Consider the following 26,887-nt stretch of genomic DNA (forward strand, 5'->3'; position numbering starts at 1 on the left):
TGTTATTTTGGGTACATGTATTTGTCAACTCAGTGGCACTCATAAACCCATCGATTCTTATGTCTGAAATATCTGTAGAATTGATCAGTGCATTAAACTTAGCATTATTCTCACGATATAGTGTTTTATTATAATTATCACTTAATTGTTAGCTAAAACAAATTGTTTCCCTTGAACTGAAATGTCACACTTTCACTGGTTTAAACATAGCACGTGATTGCTCATATATCTCTATATTTGTTCGGTGAGAAATAATATAAGGCAATATGGCCGTCATTGGCCGACGCTTCGCTTCGCCTCGCCATCTATGAGATTGATCAACCCAATATATTTCCGTAGTGAGTCAGTAACTAACCTAATAAGTAATAATAAGTAGACTATGCCCAACATAGTTACGTGGCTTTGGGGTTTACCAGTAGGCTCAACGGACATGGTAAAATGTGCTAATTTTTTTAGTTAAACTTTTTTTTAATTTTTAGTGATGCTATTCAAAGCAATATATTGGTGTCTCAGTTATCCCACTATTCAGCAGCCATTTTCGATTTAATCTCACGAAGAATTCAGCTTTTCTTCTGTTTTATTGCATATATTCTGGGTGTACTGCCACTTCATTTCAGTAAACTTCAATTTTGAAAATGATCGATATCCTACTTTAACACTAATTTGATGATCTCGTTAAACGCGGCGCGGACTATATCCATACTGAAAATTGTTAATTTCCAAAATCACAAAATTTATGGTCATTGTTCACTTCTGTTTTTAAAAAACAATTGTAAAGTAAGCTTTTACAATATCTAACATTCAGCAGGAATATGATTAAATGACAATTTCTTTAACATTCAGCTTCATATACGGAGCGAAATTGACACTGTAATCGTTTTGTTCGCCCTATAAGTATATTTAATGTGAAACTTATATCAAATATCGGTATATTTTCTCGTGAAAAATTCTTTACAATGGAATGTTTTACATTACATAATCAACAAAAAAGGAACTTTTTAATGCTTTTACTTCCTTTAACCAAATAGGTTTACTCTCAACATTATGCTTTTAACATACCGAAAGTCGACGGATTAAAATATCATCAATTGCATGCTGGAAAGTAAAACAAAACGTAAGTTGCAAGATTAATGATTTTCACGTTCAAATTGAATGGTGTTTAAGGTGGTATTGAACCATCCATGTTTTGACGTAGTGTTTATCGAAATAAACAATAAAACCAAGTGTAATTGTATAAGTAGTTTATTCCCAATATTGTCACCTAACAGCGTAGTGCAGTGGATGAGAGGGTTAACTACAAATCTGTACGTCATCAGTTCGAATTCCACAAGGGGTTTTACAAAGTTTAACTCTCAAAATAATTTTAAAAGGTATCTTTTGGTTTAAATGTTGTAAAATTTGTAAATTCTAAACGTGTGAGAGTATGTCAATTGTAATGTTCTTTAATCCACTTTAATCTTGACAGATGTCCCATACCACCTTAAAGGTTAGACACGCAAATTATACACTAGTCAAGATGAATGAAATCACCCAATTGATTAAAAAATCGGGACACGCCCCGTTTCGGGGAATTAGTTCCTACAGTTAATATTCCAGCAATATAAATATATATTGTAATCTAAACTGATGATTTTGTGATTATAATGATAATCCAACATAAACTATTACTGACATTGTACCGTAATAGACAAGAGGTAACAACTTGTTGCGGTGAACCTCTTTTTTACTTGAAAACTCCTAATCCCTGTTGCCTATTGTATCTCATATAACATTTTCATTATTCACAATGTTTGTAAAGTGAACCGTTGTTCATCTCCGCCATGCAATCATTTTCCTCATCTACCCATTCTTAGGGGACAATATGAAAGCATTGTTATAATTATGTCCAAAATCAGTCGTACCATAAGACCCATAGAGCAACATAACCCCTATTACAGAAGTCAACAAAAATGTCATAATTTGTGTTGAGAAATCATCTAAATAAAACAAAGTGACTGAATGGCCAATGCTCAAAAATGAGAATTTCATATTTTCATATATCAATGCCTGTACAAAACACTACCAATATATAGACCCCCTCCACTCCCAACTTGTTTCTAATGTGAAAGTATAGAACTACTACCTGGTAAAATAACTCTTGAATTAAGTTACATCATTCCATTGGTGTAATTTTTTTACAGTTTAAAATGTGGAATGCAACACAAAATATTAATAAAAAAACATGAAAAAAATATATTATTATATACAATGTAAATAGTGCCTGTTTGTGAGGGGGGGGGGGGGGGGGGTAACTGTTGAAATTGACACCCCTAAACAACCATTGTCCGACGCGAAGCGAAGGAAATTTTACTGCTTTTTTATAGAAATGAAGTGAATTCTGCGGCGAACCGTACGCGCACAGTTTACGCGCATGTAACAGTTCCATGTGTTAACCGTTGCCAAATGTGTTGCTAACGCTGAGGGTAATAGAACAGATTACCAACTGCGTCTAAACCAATTAGATTTCAGTATTTGACATGAGAGTAACAATGCACTTTTAAAATACACATATCTTTGTAGAAATACTTTAATTTCCGTGCCTATCTTAACAATAGCTGCTTCTTTGAAAAAGTTAATACAGCTTTACATTCTTTTGTTCTTTGTACGTAATTCGAAAAACACCATAAATTAAATATCACCCTGCATGTACAACTTATATTCGAAATGTCTTATATAGTGTTTCATCATTTAGAGTACAAAAATCTATCTTTTATTCCATGTAATGCCTTTATTAACAGGTTTAAATTACATACACAACTATCAAATATCAACTTTTTACAATTAAATTTCATATTGCTTTACATATTTCTGTATTGTAAACTTGAATACGTGCCTGTATCCGTGACTTCTTTTTAAAAAACACAATGCAATTTAAATTGATACAAGTTGTATATGATATTAAAAGGGCACAGAGTCATTCCCATTGACAAAACAAGTTTTAGTGAATATATATTATTTTGAAATCAATATAAGGTACATAACAAGCTACACCATCTGTTCCTTAAAATGATATTACATATTCAACATTTAAGTCACATGTACAACAGTGCATAGCATGTACCTATTTTGTTTGATAAATAATGATGGACCCGTCTCATTTGAACTACTTATAATAACATATTGCCCAACAGTTTGTGCTACATGTATTTATTAAATTAAAAAGATAAAAGGAAACATTCACAAATATTACTATTTATTGATTAAAGTTTAAAGCTATACAAATCATTTGTAACAATTTAAGGTAAATCAGATGAACTTGTTGACCACCGAGCGTCCTTCAGTTAGCTAAAATATCGGTGAATTCCGGATGTACTCTGCGCTCTTTCTAGTTTCTAATTTTGTTAATTTAAATACTTAGTAGTATGATATCATAAACAGATAAACATATTTCTGTTTGTGTTACACATCAAAACAAATAGTTTGCCTACGTGTTGCATAATACATGTATATATAATCAAAACGATATGTGTCTGTCGTGATACTAGAACACATATATAGTGATATTCGATAACTGTCGATCAACATTATCTCTCACAAAACAAACAGTTTGCCTACGTGTTGCATAATATGTATTTCAAAAAGATAGGAGACTGTTATGATACTGGAACATAAAGATAGTGACAATCGATAACTGCATAACACCTTAATCTCTCACATGATGTGCTGCTCTTTACACAAATGCGAAAGAATAGTAACTACTTATGTAATATAGATAACGAAGGTGAACTCATGTTTACTTAAACTGCTAAGTGTTTTGTTGTTAACATTCCGATAATGATATACCTTAAAATAAAGAACATTGCTAGATAAATATTATTCAGCGAATTGGGTAAAGTATAAAACCGAAAGCAATGCACAAGTTTAAATAGATCAATTTTCTGCGGTTTTGACAACCGCTGCAGAGAGAAGTAAAGAAGAATAAATTGACTCAATCGTAAGTTTCTCTAAAATGATAAGTACATTTGTAAATTTCATTGCAATGAATAATTACCGAAAGTAGTTGAACATTTTTACGCAACTGAATAAGTGTGATTTATTTATATACTCTTTTAAAGAAAATTGTTTAAACCAATGTTAAGAATTTTTGGCTTAATTAGACGTTCAACCTTCTTCTAGCGCTTTATCATTTTCCGTTTTCCACTCTTTCGAAGTGTAGATTCTTTTTTAAATATTAAATTTTGAACTTTCTGTTAATGAGAGTTTTTTTTAAATCATTCTAATTTGTAGTACTATAAAAGTGTATATTCAGATATAGGGATTTTCTTTTTTTGGTTATAGTGACTGCTTTAAAGCTGCTTGGTCCGATTTTTTTGTAATTACAGTCTGTATTTTTTTTCCATACAAATCATTTATCTTAGAAAGTTATGGACTTTCTGCTATTTACACCAGCAAAATCAGGCTCCTTTCAAAGTTAGAAATATTCAAAGTAAATAGAATAATTTCTCTTTGGGCAAACGAAAAAACAAACCAAAATGCATCACGGGAATGTTTAGAAAAGGAAACCGCTTGGTTTCGTCCCCCGAATGATTGGGGTTATTCAACCCGCATGCTATGCATCGATTGTAAAGAAAGCAGACTTTGGAAATATTAGCGAACAAAACGTACGCATGTTTATTTGTAATTTGTCTGATCATTTCGACCTTTATTTAAAGCGATGTCAAAGTCGTAATACAACCATACCCGTCTCATCGTCAGGGGTGAACTTTAACATGAGGCGAAATAACGCGGTACCTTTTAATGTCGTTTGTTTTGTTAGCAACTTTTGTACATATTTTTCTTCATTGAAATTTGGCATAATTGACGGGTAAAACTACTGCACTGTCTATTATTATACATATACTAAGCATAGCCATCGTTTAAAAGCGTGCATAAAATTTGATATAAAATCGGACCAAGCAGCTTTAAGCAATGAGCTAATTTCAAATCTACTGCGCGGAATTAAAATGTGTGAATCCAAAAGCGTTTCGTGTAAACCGTTTAGGGAGCGTGTATTGTAGTAGTACGTTTCAGGGTCTGCAGGTTTCCGTTTAAATTCTTAATTTAATATTATGTCTTCCCCTTCAAGTCAAATTCGACAGGCCTTTTCCCGCAGCGAGCATTTGCCATATTAGGTCATGTCAAAATTCGACAAACTTGCAGACTTTACATTTGTCGATTTGTAACATGTCAGTTGTTCTATATCCAAGGATGAAGAAACAAATGAAGAATTATGAAACTATCAAGTAAAAATGTGCATAGTTGAAGTTTAAAAAACTAACAAAAAATTAAGTTACAAAATGGTGCAACATACGAAGGAACTGGGTCAAATCTTAAAGGTTTATCGGTTGACAATGGTTTTCTCAGGGTGTCAATTTCAACTGTTACTATCTCAAACAGGCACTATTTATTTTATTATACTGAATGTCTTAATTTTAGAGAAAATTTACTGCTTTTATATGAAAATGACGTGTATTTTACGGCAAACCGTACGCTCATAATTAACGCGCATGTAACAATTCGTTGTGTTACCCGATGCCAAGTGTGTTGCTAACTCGGAGGGTAATAGAACGGATTATCAACTGCGTCTAAACCAATCAGATTTCAGTATTTCGCATGAAAATATAATAAAAAAATCACACTTAAATCGATGCATTATTCTCGCTTATTTTTCACTTAGATATTTTCCTGGGTAACAATGAACGACCTAAATAAAGTATCTTTGTTGATATTTAATGTTAGGCACTTTTTACTATTTGCGTAATAAGGTTTTAACGACAGGTTATATTCAAATACACTAAATGTTATTTGATTTTTATACTCAACAAGATTAGAACACATGATCAAGACGAGAAAACTTTATCCATGTTAAAATGACCAACACAACGAACAAATTTCAAACAGAGCTTTACAGATAAAATACTAGACAATATCATATCCTTTTAGCACAACTGGCGCAGCACAAAACATTTGAGAAGTTATGGTGGTATGGGACATCTGTCGATATTAATGTGGATTAAACTATTATATAATTGAAAAACTTTTACCGGTTTAGAATTTTCAAATTTTACAATATTTAACCAAAAAATAGCTTTTAAAGATGAAGTATTTCAACATTAAAAATGTCGCTTTTTAAAAAATAAACATGGAGATAAGACCCAGAGATGACTAATTAATATGTACTTTTTCAAAATATTTTTTGGAGAATATAATACAAAGTTCAGAGATATGACAATGTTGTTTCAATCACTACTTTATACCACACATTTTAAAAGATGTCTCGCATGGCTCACTGGTTTCGTTTTGGATAAGTGAATAGAACCACGCACTGTTTTGGGTTCAAATCATTTTTTTAATGTATGTTGATATAACATTATGCGAATTATTATAATAGAATACCCGTATATTTTGATAAGTCGTTATTGATTTTTGTCGTATGAAGACTACTTTCTGTTCTTATTACTAGTTTATTTTGATATACAATATAAGTGAATTAAAACATATATATGCATTTTTACATTGCCAATATAACTATGTATCGATTTACTCCTCATTGCCCTTTTTAGAAAGCTTGTGAGTTTTAATAGCACCGGAATAGACATGTACTTCAACTCTCAACATAATATAGTTTGAGTAATCAATTTTTGTTCAAACTTGTACAATCATAGCATTTTAAAGTTATAGACATTTAAATCCCAAATGATTCGTGTCGATGATTCCTGCAAACTTACAATTTTGTGCGCCCAATTTCTTTTTGACCGGCACAGAGATCGTAAAAGATGTAGCTAAATCTGTGACTGCATCAGGCGTGGCAAATGTTTCAAAAGTCAGGAAGATAATTGAAAGTGACGGCATTTACACAATTTGTGGTATTACCACAGCTGTTGGCATATCGCTTTTAAGGATGCATTTCATTTGAAGCGTATTTTTAAAGTACGAAATATTTCTGTCCGAGGGATTGACAGATGATCTAAAACGGCTACGAGGAAAAACCGCTAAGCAAATGCAAAGCATATTTCCTGGATGCAAATAGTGTTACTGGTGATGAAACATGGGTTTACTATTTCGAACCAATAAAATAAATTGAAAACGAAAATGTATCTAAGTAAACACGGCGCAAGGCCTGCGGTTGCCAAAAGAACTACATTGTATAGGCACAAAGATGATTCTTTATTGCATATTTTCCTCATGTGATGGTATAGCCGTACAAATGACGATGCCGAAGCGCAAAAGTGTTACAATTCCGGAATTACAAAGTTGTTAATTACAAAATTGCTCAAGAAATATTTATACATGTAGCACAATTAGCCCAACATACAAACGTGCTAGGTTTCATCACAGTTAATCTAACTTTAAACTATTGAATTTAAACTATTCATCTTTTACTTTTTTAAGACAATGCTTTTTCGATGATAAAGAGTTTGTAATGACATGCTAAAGAACATAGAAGTTTACACATATACATGTAGCTGTTATCGAGGTCACGATTTTGGTCAAAATTTATTTTACCGTTTTTAAAGCTGGTCCGACAATTTTTTGCTATTACAGTATCAAATAATTTGCCATACAAACTAATTATCTAAGAAAGTTATAGACTCTCGCCTATTTACACCAGCAATATCGGTCTCTTTTCAAAACTAGGAAATATTCAAAGTAAACAATGAAAAATGATATCTTTAGGGGCATTCAAAAACAAACCAACAATATGCTTCTTGAGAATGTTTAGAAAAGGGAACCGTTTGGGTTCGTCCCCCGAATGTTTGGTTTTATTCAACCCGCATGTTACATATCAATTGTACACAAAACAAACTTCAGAAATAATAGTACACAGGTTTATTTTTGATTTGCCAAAACATTATGACTTTTATTGAACGCGAGGTCAAAGTCGTAAAACATGTCATCCCCGCTTCAACGACGGCGGCAAATTTTAATATAAGGCGCAATAACGCAATACACGTTTTGTGACGTTTGTTTTGTAAAAAAAAAATGTTGTAGCCTACATCCTTTTTTCATTGAAATATGGCTTAATTGACCGGAAAACTTTTGCATTGTCTGTTATCATACACATACTTAACATCAAATTTTGCATACGCATTTAAACGATAGAAATTATAAAAATAATGATACTGAACACATACTGGCCATGCTATTCAGTACTTTAGTACAAACCGAACCTGATAACGAACCCGAACATTAAAAAATTGGAATATAAAAAATAACTTTCTCGAAAATATGTCAACCAGACGCTACAAAAGTGTAAACTTGATCTGTTGTTCAACATGTTGAAGTTGTTCAGCAAGTTTCATATTATTCGTTAAACGCATAAATTCGCATAAAGATCAAAAGTGTGGAAAACTGAAGTGGGACAGACGGACGGACAGACGGACTGACGGGTGCAGTGGAAACTACAGTCCCCTCCGGTTAAATTGTAATTGCACATTTGTTTGAAATAATCAAAACATGAATATCGATATCAAAATCAATAATATGTTTTATAACTTTGTTAATTTGGGTTGTTGACTTTAAACTTCGTAACAATAGGTTTTTTTTGAAAATTTGAAACTTGAAAATATTTCCTAAAAATCCATAAAGTCACTAAGGCTTAAAAATCCATAAAGTCAAGGAAGACTATTAAGCAGTTAATAAGTTTATACTGTTAAGTATATTATCATTTTAAAGTGTTGTGTTTTTCATTTGTTAGGTAAAAAAATGTATAATATATAATGGGAAATATGTCAAGAACAAATTAATTTGCTGTGCATATATTTTTTAACCCTAAATGTACACTTTAAGGATATGTGAACCTGACAAAAACAAGTTCATTGCGCAACGCGAACTGTCGTCTGGCGACAAGCAATCGTATTTCACATCGACGGTTTATTTGCTTAATTTAAGGTTTAAAACAGTGATATAAAATGTGTAAGTTTATGAATTTGCATAAAATATAACTTATATCAACATTTACATCAAAAGGTTTTACTTTTTTAATCATTTACAAACTTAAAGTTTACGACATACTTGCGCCGATTTCCGGTAATTTCCCAAATCTCGATGTAAACAACAAGTCGGAATGACAAAAACTGACGGATATTATTAGTGTATGACGAACATTGCGAACACAAACTGATGTCGGGTGTCATAAAAAGGGAATGGAAAAAAGGACGAGACCATACACCAGTTCCCTGTGATCTAAACCTTCCATTTGCAAGCAGTAAGCATGGTAGGTGTCTTATCATGACATGTGCTATATTGTATTATGTTAACGTTACAGATTATTATGCTCGTATATTATCCACGTGAAAACAATATCGCCTAGCCTATATGCAGAATAGCTACACAATAATCCCAATTTGTTCAAACATAAAAATTATTCATTGTTAATTCAGTCAGTGTTTGTAATTAAAATAATCACAATTTTAGTTCGAATTTTCTTAAATGAAATTAACCATCTGATGATAAATGGTAAGGTTGACCGCATAGTGGGCCCTGAGTTTACTCTAGCATATGACAAGCTTATTTACCAACATTTACTCACAAAATATTTTTAGTCTAACACTTTCATGCACATTAGCTTGAACAGTATATTTGTAAGGAATAGGTTATATGTTTGTATTGATGATTTTTTGAAGCACATACTGGCGTGCGACCAGTTCTCGCCGAGTACCATTTCTCGCCAGTACATTGTGACGTCATTTTTCGTCTATAATTTTATGTGTTGATAAAATGACGTCACAATGTACTGGCTAGAAATGGTACTCGGCGAGAACTGGTCGCACGCCAGTATAGTTCATAACATGAAGAATTAATCTTTTATTCACTATCAATAACTGATAAAGTTGATTCTCTGTATTGTGAAAACATTTGAACAGCTGACTGATATTCACCTTTATTGAACTGTAAAAATCAAAGTACAGTTGAAGGAAAAATTAGTATACTCACTTCATGGTTTATCGGTTGATAGAATTGCTCACATCATATTTAGATTTCATGTGCTGGGTTCATTATTGTTACAAATTCTTATTTTTTTCCCATTATTTTCAAATCATTAAAACGCAAGATTTCTAAATACACACAGTTATATAAGATATGAAATTGTCAAGTTAAGTAACATTAATATAAATTTTCAAGATTAGAATAAAATGTTGACAAGTTTCACCTGATATCAAATTTTTATATAGAATAATCCATTTATATAAGGTTCTGTCTGTCTATGTTGCATACACTTTCATGATATGCCTATATGAATTTTATATATTTCTTAAAATCATCCTTTCATATAACTCCTTCTTATATGTTATAAGTAATAGTACCAGTAATATCAGTTTTTTTTTTAATACAGACTTTTCAAACCTCCAAGAGATGAGAACATCACTGGTATGTGTTAACGAGGTCATTCCTAATACAAGACACAATGCGGAAAAATATAAGACTAATGTAAAGAACTGAAACCATGAGTGATGAAGAGAAGAGCTGATAATCAGATTATTGTCTCTGTTATGTTCATCCTGATAAAGCCTTTCCCGATTGATGCCCTGGATCATTTATTTGGTAATTTAAGGATGACTATTTATTTCAACATTTATGATATAATATTAAGACAATTAATAAGCAGCACAACATATCCTGAAACATGAAACTGGACCAAACCAGTGATAATCTACCATTTATGATTTATTACATTTACTTGGATTTTAAAACCATTTCTGAAACTCCAAAAGTCATGAATAATTTGGACATATAATGCATACAATTAAGAATTAGTATTGTAAAAGCATATATATTATGATAATGCATATGCTATAAGAAATACAATTGATAGATATCAATTCAAAAGGTGTTTATACTGACCAAGTGCAGTAATGAAGTTTGTAATGGCTACGGTATATTCTGTTCATGTGGAGAAACTGGTTTTTAAAATATATGTCTTATGTTTATAATTATGTTTAATTTGATGATTGCATAGTATATCAAATCATCATTTCTGTCTATTAGTGTCTGTCTGTCCATCCATTTATCTGTATGAAGTCTGTTTTATTTTATAACCCTGATGAGGTTACTGATGTAGATCAAGTTGAGATCATCATTGTGACACTTATATACAACAAGCCTCACAGAAAATATCAGTCCTCTTAAATTACAGAGTTTTTGAATGAGTTATGAATGTATGGTTGAGTAAAATTTTTATTTTAAATATTTTTTGAAATGATTTTTGTGAATAAGAATATTTTTGTTATATTTAACTTATCCTTATCTATATTTTTATCATTTTTGCTTGAAAAAAATATACATATCCTAGTTAGGCCACACCAATATAATTTCTTGCTTGTCGGACATTAAGTGGAAAAGGGTACAAGCGGGCTAGCGATAAAATAATAAGATTATTATTTTTTGTAGCCAAATTTTGAGGCGGTCCATAGTGATATGATTTGTAAAGTTTTCTTTAAACACGAGCATGCAGGATCCGATAAAAAAGAAATTTAATTGGTGTGGCCTTCCACATTTTCTATATTTTAGTTCAAATTGAGGCTGAACCATTGTAATATATTACCCTGCATAATCATTCTGATAAAGTCTCAATCATACATTATAAATAGCATTAAGACCAATATGGGGACCAAGGAAGGGTTCAAAGTTCAAAGGAATCAATCATGTATATACATAAGGACAAATCATAAATCATTTCAGAATCTGCAGTGTTGTTTAGTCCAATCAGATAATATGATTTAAAGAATTATCATGATTAAGTATCAAATTTCATTTTATACCTGTAATCATTTGAAAGATTCTCCGACACCCATTTTAATGCAATACCTTACAAATCAGACAAAACTTTTAAAGATTGATAGATGAAATTCAAATTAATTACAATCAGTATATGATTTTTATGAAACCTGTGATTTATTTGGTTTGATTGTATTTTAAATCTATTAACAAAGGCTTAATAAAGATTTTGTGTATTAAAGTTTTCATGCATGTTTTTCTTTTTTGTGTACAGAGACTAGAGTTTCTTGATTATATCAGATGCACAACTATTACACTCTGTTAATTACCATTAAAATAAACTCTTTAGGAAGTGAAAAAATTGTTAAATTAAAGAATCATTTTCTCTTTATATGATTGGTTTTTAGAAATACTACCATTTATGGCAGTGTTGACTTTCATGAAGCGCGCAGAGTGATTTTTTGTAAAAGTCAGATCAGAGGAAATTCGGATTTTCAACCTTTTTAATTCAATTAGTTGTAGTATTTACAACACAACTCCTTTAATTTTGTTCGACAAGAACTTATGCAGGTTCACAGTATAACTAGTTGAAAGAAATCGCCATTTAAAACTGTATTATACGTCTTTTTTTAACAGCATGTAGGGTTTGTAGCATCTATTTCAATAGAGGTCAGAGGAAATTCAGACGTTATTATCTTTTTTTCTAATTCACGAACATGCCAATTATTGATTACTAATTTTTTGCTATTTATCATTTCTTCAAAATTACATAAAAAAAATAAGAGTGTAATTATAGGAAATTGTATTTTTTGCAATTTTTCTAGCTCGGGTCACGTCAAAAAATGTCACTTTTTTAGTGGTCAGAGGAAATTCAAACTAAAATAGCGGATTAAATAAAAGGAATTCTTATAATCCATTTTTAGATAAATAGAGTATTTTATTAATCTTTATAATATTTTGGTGAGAAAAGTATTCTAGTTAATTGTAAATATGTCTTTAATGACATTTTAAATTTGCATTTAAGGTTTTTTGTCTCGTTCTAATTTTTTGAACATGGGTAAGTTTAAAGGTCGTTGCCATGGAAACGAACTCACGAACATATGCGTAAAATGTTTTTTTTAACAAAAACAAATGGATTAGAGTCTGTTTAAACAATTTTTTCAAATATTCAATTAGTTTCATGTCAGGTTCACATGTCCTTAAAGGCTGGCCAATCCTTTTTCCTTTACATTTGCCATTACACTCGCAATTAATCATTGGAATAACTTACTATAGAATCATGCCTTTAATTTATGGTATTCAAATTGCAAGTCATTTATACTTTTTCTTACATTTTAATTTAACCATTGTAGATGCTGAAATCAATTGTTTTTGAAAATTTCGTCCATTTCAAAGACAAAACAACCATTAAGTTTACTACTCAAAATGAGGATGCAACAACTACAAACAGAATTCCAAATCAAAATCCGGGAACTGACGAGAAATGCCTGGATGGTTGTCATGCTCTAAATATCTTTGTTGGAGCTAATTTTTGTGGGAAAAGCACCGTGTTAGAGTTAATAAGAAGATGTATGACTAACGAAATTAATGTTTCTGTAACAAGTTCATATAATAAAAAATCGGTTGCATATGCACTTTGCCAATTCAGTTTGAATTCGTATGGCAATGTTATTTCTGGGATAATCAATGAACCACGGTATGAGTACAAATTTTTCATTTTCGCCGATGAAAGTGGACTTTTTATGCGCTCCAAGTCTTCAGACAGCTCTAGAAGTGCCTATAATGGTTTGGTTCAAGCAGATAATACTACTATGCAAGCAATCAATTTGCTTTTTCAAGCCCCAGCTGCTGGTAATATGACTCATATAAACCATCTTCTCAATTTGATTAAGGAGGCTCAATTAAACGTAATTCTAGAAGATGAGCCAAGCTGGAAAACTATTGAAAAAAAATATGTTGCCACTTTTCCAATGAGAGGAATAGGAAGCGTGCAGTGGACTAGAAGTAAAAAGATTGGAGAAAAGGAAAGGAATTACGGCGTGGCGTGTGAACGAGCAGAGGTGTTATCAACATTGTTATCGGAAAAACATAAAAATGATATTGATGAAAAGCTTGAGAGAGAGATTTTTCAATTTATAACATATCCTGAAGTATTTCATTTTCATGAAAGAAATGGGTGTATTTCTGTTGAACATAAAAAATCGGTATTCCCTTTGTTGAAGACATCTGAAGGAATACTAGAGGCAAAACTAACCTCTTTGCTCCTGGCGCACAAAGACTTTCATACACTTTGTCTGGAAGATCCAGATCGAGGCATGCACCCTCAAATGATTGAGCGGTTGAAAACAATGTTGCACAGACACAGAGCAGCATATAACAAGACAATAGTTGTTGTAACACACAGTCCCTATTTTATTGATCCCATTACGATTGACAAAACGCATATTTTCTCTCGACAGATGACAAAAAAAGCTGATTATACTTGTTCCGTGACAAATACTTTGCAAAGTGATATTCTGTCAAGTGTGTCCAACATTGAAACACTAAGGGTTTTGTTGTTTGCAACCAAAGTTTTGTTGGTAGAAGGAGTAACTGACAGAGAAGTTGTACAAGGCATTTTCACCAAATACAAAAGCAGCATGCTAGCGAGGAGAAGGAAAAATACGAATTATTTTTGGAGGGACATAACTACATATCAAATTATTCCTCTCGGTGGATTTGGCATTGCAAAAAAAGCACTAGAATTTTGCAAATTAATCAATCTACCCTGTTGCTGTGTATGTGATCTCGACACCGTTGTGCAAAAAACTAAAAAGACGAATCAAATTGTGAACATTAAGGGCACAGATGAAATAGATTTTACAAAACTGAAAGATAAATATGATGGAATAGAAATTTCTACTTTTGTCAATTGTGATAAAGATTTTGATACAGTTTCAAAGTCTTTGGAGTCAAAAAACATATTCATTTGGAGATACGGTGCAATAGAAGATGCAATTCTTGAAACTTTTAAAAAGGATAAAGAAAAAGAAACTACTTTTCTTGGTGAATCAGAACCAAAGAATCTAAAGAAACAATTGAAGCTAATACATAATGAAAACGACAGACAAACGTTTTATGATCGGCTGATGGAACTCAGTGAAATAAAGAGATTTATCAGTTTTTTAAAGACAAGGGAGAGCATGAAACTTTTGATTCGGTAAACTATTTAATAGCTTTTGGTTAAAGTTAAGTACTAGTGTTTAAGATTTTTTGGTGAATTTTATGCCTAAAAGATTGCAGTTTGAAATGAACTAATTGGTCTAATTTTCTTTACAGCTAACCTGCCACATTTTCAGACAGAAGGCGGCAGTGATTCAAGAAAGGAAAATAAGAAGAAATGCAAAATGTGTTGTGTCTACCTTTCTGCATCAAAGCATGTGAGCTCTATTTGAATGTGGAATTTAAATGGATATACTATTGTGCAAATCGGCTTAAATAACAGGAAAATGATTGGTGTCTGCACTAATTATTAATTTTCCGAAGGTCCGAAGACAATCACGGTTTTATTTTTTATTGTCGTACAGCAAAAAATACTTGTTAATATTTACATTTGAAAATATTCTTCCTTTTAATATGTTTTACGTTGCAACTGTTGGGGCGAGGGCGATCAAATCTTCTTAGAAGCCCTTCGGGCGTCACAGGATTTGATCATTTGACCAAACAAAGTCATATCCTGGTGAACTTTTTAATTTGCCGTTTATTTCCTAAATGAAACATGCATAAAAAATGCAAGGTATTGACATCTTATTTACGTTATTTTGAGAGACTGTTGTAACATTAAGTGTCGTTTAATTTGAATTGTCAATGCATCTGTCAAGATCACCTAGAACCATTGTGGCTGATTTTTCAAATAGTAACGTATTCGTTTTCATATAGCCCACTTTTCAAATATATATTTTAATCATTTTAATCTAGCTAGATATCGTAACGGTTTAATTACTTTTACCTATTCTTTGCAATGAGTATGACTTTAAACCTTGGAATACAGATATCAATTTTTATCTACATCGTTTGTTTTATCTCCCTGTGTCAATGTTTTCCTATGTTTAGTTGGTTTGTGAGGGCTGAACACAAATTTTATCATCAAAATATTTATTTTTTTATTTGATTTAATTTGTGTCATCCTATTATTTTTTTTAGTTTAAAATTATATTTCATAGTCGTTAATCTATGATTAATCGGTTATCATAAACGAGACTGGTCACAGCTTTTCGACAGTGATTTGTCTGTAAATTGTCTTTACTATTTACTTTATCACGGTATTTTACAAGGATTTCGCAAATCAAATGAATATCAGAAAAACAATTGATTAAAGAAGATTTTAATAACTGATTCTTTTGTCACATGTTTTACAATTTAAGCTCGCTGCGATGAAGACAAATAAAAGAACATGCCATTATACTGTGGAGATATGTTTGCAAATGATTAACTATAGCTCTTCAATTAACTATTATTAATCGGCTATTTATAGATCTGGGTAAAACATTAATCATATGCTTTAAAAAAAGAAAATAGTACAAAAGTGAAAACCGGAAAAAGATATACACGAACTGGAACAATATCGTTCACAACAGTCATCCCCTTATTTGCACATGGAATGCAACACCGCATCTTCATCAATGGATTAACCAATCTAATCAATAATTAAAAACTTTTTGATATTGTTTTCTCACATTTTGTCAGAGGGAAGGGATTTTGGAAATTTAATAATTCTCTGTTGAAAGATAAAGAATATGTAGTTGGGGTGAAAAAAGTTATTGTTTCTCAAAAACATCAGTATGCAGAAAAATCAGACTCACTGGAAGCTATAGAACAAATATCTGATGCCCTGTTATCTCTAACTATTGATTACCAGTCCTTCTTTGAGCAAATCTTACTCCATATTAGAGGATATACAATTGAGTACAGCTCGAGAAAAAAAAAGAAATAGAGTAAACAAGCAAATAGAAATAGAAGAAAAGATGAATACTATAAGAAATAATGAATATGAAACTAATAATGATGAACTTATTCTTTTTTCAAAATGAGTTAGAATTAATCAGAAAAGAACACATGAAAGGTTTAATGGTAAGAGCTCGTGCTAAATGGATTGAAGAGGGCGAAAAGCCTACTAATCATTTTCTTGCACTTGAAAAACGAAATTATATAAACAAAACAATATCCAAAATTGCCAATGACAGTGGAGTTTTAATCACAAATTAACAAGAAATACTTAATGAAATTAAATACTTTTATCAAACCTTATATAGCAATAAAGATAATGACTTGAATGATGTTGATATAGAAGAAATTATAGATAAAAGCTTGGTAAATATACTTGATAGTAATATGCGTGAAAAACTAGAAGGAAAAATAACCTATTCAGAAGCCTTAGAAGCTCTAAAAAATATGAAAAACGATTAATCACCAGGTTCAGATGGCTTTACCGCCGAATTTTTTTAATTTTTCTGGAAAGATATATGCCACTTCTGGTTAATGTCAGCTAATGAAGGCTTTGGAAAGGGACTACTATCAACAACTCAGAAACTAGGAATAATAGCTATCTTGCCAAAAGAAGATAAATGTAGAGAATATTTAAAACATTGGAGACCAATATCACTTTTAAATGTATCTTATAAACTAATATCAGCATGTATCGCAAACAGACTAAAACAAATACTAGACTACATTATAAATGAAAATCAAAAGGGTTTTTTAAAGGGTAGGTTTATTGGAGAAAACACCCGTTTTGTTTATGATATTATTAATGAAACAAAAATAAGGCAAATTCCTGGAATGATATTACTTATTGATTTTGAAAAAGCTTTCGACTCGATATCATGGTCTTTTATGTTCAAAGCACTTAAATTTTTCAATTTTGGTCCAAATATTATTAGATGGTACAAAAGAACCTGAGTCAATTGAACATTTGTTTTTTTATTGTCATAAGAGTAAACAATTATGGGTGCGATTAGAGCATTTTTATCATTTTATTGTCATTTTGATATAAACTTCTCATTAAGTGAAGTAATATTTGGCTATACAAGAGAAAAAAATGATATTGTTAATATTTTGATATTATTAACAAAACAATATATTTTTTACAAATCAAGGAAAAGTTCTGATCTGCATATTAGCGAATTATTGAAATCAATATTGGCATATTATTTGATAGAGAAAAAGTTGTTTGCAATAAAAATGAGATGTGATGAATTTATTACTAGGTGGAAAACTATTGAGAATCTTATTGCAAACATTCATGTTTAATTATTTTTAATCATCTCCATATGCTTACTTGCTATACTGGACATTACACATATATCTATATCAACATGTAATTTTAACATGCATCATATACTGTAGTAACCCCTTAGTAACTGTGGTAAATGTACATTTAGAATGGGTGTGAGAGTGAAAGTTTGTGTTATGTCTTTTTGATGTGTTTGTCTTTATATATAGAACTATTGTATTGAATGGTAATAATAGAAATAAATCATGGGAAAAAAAATAATTAAAAAATGATCCTGTAGCATACTATATTGTAGCAAGTATGCGCATATATTTCTGCGTTATCAAATCTTTAATCTTAAGTGCTTATCTTCCTAAGAAGTGTATTGAATAAGACATTGGTTTAAAATGAACAACGGAACTAAAAAAAATAAATGGCAATAACTAAGTGATATAATAATAATACGATTGTAACCATAGCTTTTTTTTCGTATTGATTTTCTGGGTGACTGCCAACAGTTTCAGACAGAGAATAGGAAGAAGGCGGAATCAGGAGGAATTATAAGCATCTTGAAAAAGGTAAATCTTTTATTTCATTCATCAACTATTGAGTAACTTTTTGTGTCCAGTGATGGCCAAGAGAATTAAGTTTGATTTTTCTCATATTATGGGAGACTGTTGTTGTTAAATCGATGATTTTTTTCTCTTCAAATTAACAAAATTAGCACGTAAACAAGCACTGTTCATGTTTTTTAAAAACTTTTCAGCTATAAAGCAAGTCTATCAAATGCTATTATTTCAAAGATTTGATTTTCAAAAATTCAAGTAACCCAAATTCGCCTAACAGGAATGTCTTAGACCGTTATTCTCAACACATTCTGATTTAATTTAAGTAGTTTGTACCATGCACTAGATTATGTGTACTTGTTCATAAAAATTTGAAGATATAAAAATTGAATTAATTTTGATAAATAAAAAAAAATCGAGCTTAAGCGACAAATGTGTTACAAGGTTACTATATACCTGTAAACTACTGAATCAATAAAAAGTTAAACAAAAATGCGCTACATCTGTTGTTAAAATAGGTAAATGAGTGATATTACGGACACAATCCAATACTAAAAATACATGTACCGATGTACATATGCCAGATCACTTCTTATTCTCTTCCTGAATATTTTCAAAAACTTAATCTTAGCACTTTAACTCATAATGAGTGTAAATCAAATTTTTGAAACGTCCTAAAAACGGAAATCAAAAGTTAAACACTTTTTTGTTTGTTTATATATATTAAGCATAAGAGAGAAAAATAGATTCTGTCTCTGTCTCTTTAATAGTCATCAGGTAGGAGAAATATCGATTCCATACAATCTGCATAGCTTATTAGCTAGAACATTTACAGAAAAAGTTTTATTATATTTAATATCTAAGCAAAAGTTCATGTAATGTTAGAATACCCACTTTAGAATCAACGAACCACGATACATGTCAAAATTGAATCCGTATCATTGAACCATACGAAATAAATGTTACGTTTTATACAATGGCTCCATGTCTCTGACAAACATCAGATTCGACAACAGAATTTTAAACCCCTTAACAGATTTCTCATAACATGCTAAAATCAAAATTTTGTGATTCCCCCCTTTTCATGTCGCTAAAATTTACTTCTTATTTCAAGTGTCAACCTTGTACATATATTTATGTACATATATTATTAATTTTTATGTCAGTCTGATAGAATATTCCAATTTAAGTCAATGCATATAGTAAATTAAGTTATAAAATCTCCGATATCTTAGTATTTTTAAATTTGAGTACGTAGGCACTACAATCACCAACATTACTCTCTCTCTCTCTCTCTCTCTCTCTCTCTCTCTCTCTCTCTCTCTCTCTGATAAACAGATCAAGACTTCATCATTCCTGATATTTTGGTTAAAATACACCCATACAACTAAAAAATAATGGTCAAACATTAATATTTTTCTTAAATTTCTTTTTCAGATGCTAAAATCAATAATTCTGGAAAATTTTGTGCATTTCAAAGACAGAACTGTTATTGATTTTGATACAACTCGAAGGGTGAAACAAAGTAAGGCAAGTTTGCATAAAGAGGCAACTTCTTCAAATGCAAGTGCAAATAAAAAGCAAAGGCGTGATGCTGAAAAACAAGTGACTGCGGGTTGGAACACTTTAAATATTTTTGTAGGTGCTAATTTTTGTGGAAAAAGTACCGTTATAGAACTAATACGACGTTGCATGACAGATGAAATAAATGTATCAGTAACTAATTCTTTTGATGATAACTCATTTGCGTATGTATTCTGTCAATTCAATTTGTCTCCATATGATGAAGTTATTTCTGGAATTATAAAAGACCCTGGGAATGATGTGATGTACAAAGTTTTCATTTATTCAGCAAAAAATGACACTTTTCTTCGCTCGAAATCGTCAGAAAGTATTGCAACCTACAGCGGTTTGGTTCACGAAGCAGATGATAAAGAGGCAATACATTCAATTGTAGAAAAGGAGAGTGTTAACATTATCCAACTTCTTCATTTGATAAAATCTTCAAATCCTCAAAAAGATTGTTTACCTGAGGAACCAAGCTGGAAGACCATCGAAAACAAATATGTGTCTACACTTCCTTTAAGAGGTATTGGAATGGTACAGTGGACAAGAAGTGAGAAAATCAAGAAGGAATACAAGGAAAGCAACTACAAGATGGCATGTGACCGAGCAGAAGTTATATCGACTTTGTTGTCGGAGGACCATAGAGATGATGTTGATGAACAGTTAGAGGGGGAAATATTTCGATTTATTACATATCCAGAAATATTTAAATTCATAAAAAAAGATGGACTATTGTATGTTCAACACAACGAATCAGAATTCCCATTGCTGAAGACATCTGAAGGGATTTTAGAGGCAAAATTGACCTCGTTACTCTTAGCGCACAAACACATTCAGACACTTTGTTTAGAAGATCCTGATCGAGGAATGCACCCTCAAATGATTGAACGATTAAAGACAATGATGCACATGCACGTAACATCACACAAGAAGACAATTATTGTTGTGACGCATAGTCCGTATTTTATTGACACCATTACCATCGACAAAACGCATGTTTTCTTTCGAAAGAAAACAGTCTCAAACAGTTACGAATGTTCTGTTAAAAACTGTGGGAAAAATAAGGAACTCTCCAAAGTGTCTGACATTGAAACACTGAGAACGTTGTTGTTTTCAACCAAAGTTTTATTAGTGGAAGGACCAATAGACAAGGAGGTTGTGCAAGGTATTTTTACCCAATACAAATGCAATTTGTTAGAGAGGGGAGTGATCGGAATAGATGAGCTTTATAAGGATATAACCACATCTCAAATTATTCCGGTCGGCGGCTGTGAAAATACAAAGAAAATACAATCATTTTGCTATTTTATCAATGTTCCATGCTTATGCTTATGGGATCTAGACAAAGTTGTGAAATTTGATAAACAAACATGTAAAATACAAGACTTTTTGGAGATAGGTAATGTTAATAAAGATAAGTTAAAAGCAAAATACTTTGATAAAGAACTTTCATACCTCATTGGTTGTGATGAAGATTTCGAAACAATTTCAACATCATTAGAGCAACGAAAAATGTTTGTATGGAGACATGGTGCCGTGGAAGATGTAATTTTAAGTACTAGGAATCGTTATGAAGAAATTTGCTCATCCATTAACTGCCCCTCATTGACTAACAAGAGCCTAAAGAAAAAACTTAAAGAACGACTTGATGAAGAAGAAAGGAAAACGTTTTATAGTCAGCTGATGGAAGTCTCTGAAATACAACGATTTATAAGATTTATGGAGAAGGAAGAAAACAAAAGGTTCAATAACTAGCTATAGTACACGCACATTACTAAAAAATAAGCTTAAACATCTGAAAATAAAAGGTGTGAAATTTGGTCATCCCCAATCTTTTTAAGACTGTCAGTGATATGTATAGTGTTTCTGGTTTAAATGTTTTAAAACTAAAACTTTTCGATGGATTCTACAAACGCTTGCATCTCACTACGCGTGAAAATGTGTTGATAAAAACTATGCATTAATTTCAACAAAATTTATATTTATAGCACATAAAAAGACAGAATTTAACAACATGTTTAGATAATTGATACAACAATCTTTAATATATATATATATATATATATATATATATATATATATATATATATATATATATATATATATATATATATATATATATATATATATAATGGCAATTAGTGCAGTTTCATGATCATATTTTAAAGATATTCTATCTGGAATTGATTTTAGGTATTATAAAGATTTTCTCCATCGCTTGCCAGCCAGTGTTATAAAATAAAACACGATATAATACAACAATATAATATATAAAATGATATGAAAAAAACATAGAAACTTAACTTTTGTAACTATATAGCTATAGAAAGTTTTCAAGAGAAAATAAGAAAATGAAAAAATTAGTCCGAATTTCCTCTGTTTCAAATTTTTTTCTACCTTTATCGTAGCATAGCTTCCTCAAATAAACAAAACATGGATATCAATATTGATTTTTTTAATGAACTTGTTATTTTGCGTTTTCAAAACAACTTTTGACTTCAGATTTTGAACTTTGTAAAAATATTTTTTGAAATCTCAAACCCTGAGTAAACTTAAGGCCGTGCATGTATTGTAACAATATTTTAGTCTGTCTCCAGTTATTGCTTCCGTTACTTTTTGGTGATTTTAAATGAAAATAAACATACCTGTCCATCAAGTACAAATAAAATCGATGAAAGGGGGAAATTCAAGATTTCTTCTTTGATAAATAACAAAGGGAAATACAGGGCTCAACACAAGGCACGTCCGTCTAGTAAAAGTTTGCTCCGTGCCAGTAAAGATTGCCCAATGGTAGTCCGACTGGTCGTGTCAAAATTTCACTCAATGGGTCATTCAAGCAAACTCAGTGTTATAGTTTTGTACAACATACTTTTAATACATGAAAATTCAACAAGTTAGGGTTATCGGTATAGTTGAAAGGAAAGTTTAGACTGGTCCTCTATCTGACTGTCTCTCTCGTACATAACCAGTCTAAGTAAAGATAGACTGGCAATGCCTGTCTTATATGCGAGACATTCGTTCGATATAGACAGAAGACCACACCTCCTTGTATTATGTACATGTATCTATTCGACAAAAACGATCGGCAGACCTCGGTAGTTTTCTAGGCATTAAAAATAGAATCGAGCAAGTGGCAAGTTTTTACGACAACTGATCGGTTGATTATCGATTTCTTTATCTTTAACTTTGGTTTCTCGAAGAAAAAAAGGAAAATGATGCATCTGAAGCTAAAAGCAGAGCAATAGCAAAGGAAAAATATGAAAAGAGAGTTTTATTCCAAATGGAAAGAAGATTACAAGGGGGTTGAGTATGACCAAGGTGATAATTTGATGTTTTGTATTCCGTGCAGTAAATATGAAAAAGAGGGTCGATTTGTGGTTTGGACGGGTAATTTTAGAATCCAATTAAATAAAGCAGCACGAAGCTAGAAAGTCTCACATTAATTCTCAGAGAAGATTTGATATTGATTGCTTGAACGGAATATCTAGCACTGTTGTTTGTTCTTACACTGGAAAAGTGGAAAAGAGCAAGTCAATCTTTGAACATTGAAGTCGGTGGTTTATGGCCACCTGTCGTTGGGGCACGTGACATAACAGTGCAAAGGATAAACAAAAACCAAAAGGAGAAACTTTGCTGTGTTTTTAACACTGCTTATTTTGTAGCAAAAAATGAGCTCCCATATACACTCTACCTTAGAGTTCTAGAGCTCCAGGAAAAATGGAGTGGTTTTTCCATCAAGTTATCAAACAGATATGGCATGTCGCCGATTCAATGAGTATATCTACAATGATAAAAAGGAGCTCAATGTCCATGGTTTTAAAAATACAAGAGTTCTGTCTGTAATGGTTGATGGTGCTACGGATACATCTGTGTGTGAAAATGAAATAAATTATTTAAAGTAGATCCAGTGTTCTGTGATGTAAAACTTTATTGTAAAACTTTGAATTTTTTAAAACTTGTGCAAGATAGTTTTATTTATTTTATGTGAATATAATCCCATGGCTGTAATTAGAAATACTGTTTAAGTTCAAGATATTTTTGCATCTTAATTTTATCCTAAATTTCCAATTTTTTTACATACATTTTATCTATGCTAAGGGGAAACAACTCTTTTTCTTATTTATCTCTTAATTGTATGTCTAAATGCTATGATTATTATAATCAAAACAACCAATTTCAAAATGTGTTTGTAGTTTTAGTTTGTTAACACAGTTGACAATAAATTAAAAAAAAGATAAACAAGTTTCTGCATACAAAGATTTTACTTCTAACAAAAAAGTACGGTTTTCTGATGCTAAAATATGCTCTAGTTCATGTTTATCAGACATCTCAAAAAGTGTGATGACATGTGTATTTTTTCTAATAATTGATGAAATTTAAGTCTATCAAGTTGAAATCAGTTCTGTTTTTAAACTTTCTTAACAGAATTTCACGAGTATGGAGTTACTTTAAAGGAGCATGGTCACGATTTTGGTCAAATTCTATTTTTATGTTTTTAATTATTTACATTGCTTTAGAAATGCATTTCTAATAATCAAATTAAATTTAATAGTCATTCATAGAGTTATAAGCAAGATACAGGGCTCACATATCTTTGTAATGAAACAAGGCTCGTGCCCTGTTTTTGTTTACATAGGTTCAATATACCAGTAAAAAAAATTCCAGCTTATTTGTCTATCTTTTTATTTATTTTAAGCGTAATTAACAGTTCCTAACGTTTAACACATTCATATTAGGTTTAAAGCTGACATTTTCAATTCAACCTAAAAAATGTAAACAAACGCTTTGTTTACATAGCGAAGAATTTCAAGCTCTGTAACTCGCATATAAATCATTCTTCGAGCTCTGTAACCTGCATATAAATCAACAAATGACACTCAAATTTCGGTATCCTATTAAAAATGCCTTCCTGAAGCATTGTTAGTATTAAAATCGGGAAAATTATTTTATAAACAATTGTAACCATGCCCTTCTAAGCACGATTTGTGGATCGAGGTGTGGCAGGAAATATTTACATAAACAAAGAGGCAGTAGAAAATGCACATGCAGAAGTTGTTTTAGTGGCAATTCAGTCAGCCATGAATAAAGTTTATGAAAGCTGATTTTGAAAGGAGCGTTTATTGTTGCTTCTGGTTCAAATGGAGCTAGCATTTACCTCGGGAAAAGGCACAGTGTAACAAAGCTTTTGAAAGATGAAGTACTAGTACCTCATCTGTTTGCTATGCATTGTATGTGTCATAGTTTGAAATTGAGTGCATTGGATGCAATGAAGGACAGGTATGCAAATATATTTGCTGATCTTAGAAGTGTGCTGTTGAATTTACACAAACAATACCAGTACAGTGCTAAAGCTTTGATAGAACTGCAGATTATGGCAGAGGCTATGGCTGAGAAAATGTTAAAGCCAGTGAATCTAGAGGGGACAGAGTGGATGCCCCACTTAAGCAACTGCCTGGATGTTCTTTTGCGACAGTACTTGGTGTTTGTCAATCACTTTGAAAACACAGTTGGGGGCATATTGGGTCTGTTGATGTTCAAAGCAGAGCAAAATTTATCATAAAGCACCTAAAGGACTACAACTTTTTGAACCGCATGTACTTCTTAAAAGATGTCCTTGCTGTTCTTAGATATATCTCTCTCTCAAGTTCCAGAAGGACATTTATATGTTGCCCGATGCAGTGGAGGCACTGGAGACAGCCACTTTGCAGCTTGTTACTCTGCAACAACGACCATGTGAAAAACTGTAGAGTTGTCTAGACAATGTTGATCAAGAAAACATATTCAAGAGAGTTAAACTCTATGCCCCTTCTTCCACACCTGAACAGTTAAAGAGAAAACAGAATGGCCTGATTCAATCATCATAGACTAGGTAAACAAAAGAGTTGGAGATATATATTCAGACCATTTGCTCAGACATTAAATTTTTCTTTCCAATAAATCTCCATGAAACAGATGCTGCTAGGGCAATATATGGAGAGGAAATAAATGCCTTGTGTAAGTTCTATGCTGCAGTATTAAATAGGATGAACTTCAATATACTGCAACTGAAGCAGGTAGAATGACCAGGTCTCAAAATGCACATGAAAGAGAGAATGATGGAATTGGAGTGCAAGAGTTATACAAGAGATTATTCTGTGATCCCAACCTGGTAGATACTTTCAAGAACATACTTATTTGTGTTGAAATTGTCCTATGTATTCCTATGTCCAGTGCTATTTGCGAAGGAGGGTTTTCAGCAATAGCAAGAATTAAATCTGGCCAGTCTAAATGAAGACATGCTCAATTGCTTGAGAGCTATTTCAATTACAGGTCTAGATCCTAAGGATTTTAATGCAAGTTGAGCTGTAGCTTTGTGGTGGCATAGGGGTCAAAGGGCAAGACAGGCCAGAATTTAACTAAAACAGAAAAGACCAGTCAACAGAGGATGCTTACTCCTCCTAGGCACCTGATCCTAACTTTATCTATTTGGAGGTCCTTGCTGCTCTGCTTTGAATTTGTATTTAGTTTTATGGATTTTTGAGATGGTTCACGGTTTGTTATTGTCATTTTTTCACATTAATGGTGTTTTGGCGGTTAACTTTCTTTCTTACCATTCAGATAAATGGTCATTTTCAGGCACGTAGCACCAGGGGGGGGGGGGGGGCAGCCCCCCGAACTTTTTCTCGCAGCAATTAATTTTTTCTAAATTTACATATAAAAAATTGAAATATCATGGAGTTGCCCCCCCCCCCCCCACTTTTTTGGGAGCATATAGAAAATTGATATGAAA

At 31.7% G+C, this 26,887-nt stretch overlaps 1 long non-coding RNA gene across 2 annotated transcripts; it reads left to right on the plus strand.

The window, feature by feature from the left end:
- The first annotated feature begins 1,022 nt into the window (after nucleotides 1-1,022).
- On the plus strand, nucleotides 1,023-21,948 carry LOC109620815 (uncharacterized). Of its 2 annotated transcripts, none has more exons than XR_010711011.1 (4): nucleotides 1,023-1,114; nucleotides 13,089-14,935; nucleotides 15,055-18,564; nucleotides 19,990-21,948. It is a non-coding gene; the product is annotated as an uncharacterized lncRNA (long non-coding RNA). The 2 variants fall into 2 exon arrangements; XR_010711010.1 differs by lacking the exon at nucleotides 1,023-1,114 and adding an exon at nucleotides 3,867-3,973 and having other exon boundaries at nucleotides 19,990-21,947.
- The last annotated feature ends 4,939 nt before the right edge of the window (nucleotides 21,949-26,887 follow it).

This window comes from Magallana gigas, chromosome 2, assembly GCF_963853765.1.
Source record: "Magallana gigas chromosome 2, xbMagGiga1.1, whole genome shotgun sequence".
Lineage (NCBI taxonomy): Eukaryota > Metazoa > Mollusca > Bivalvia > Ostreida > Ostreidae > Magallana > Magallana gigas.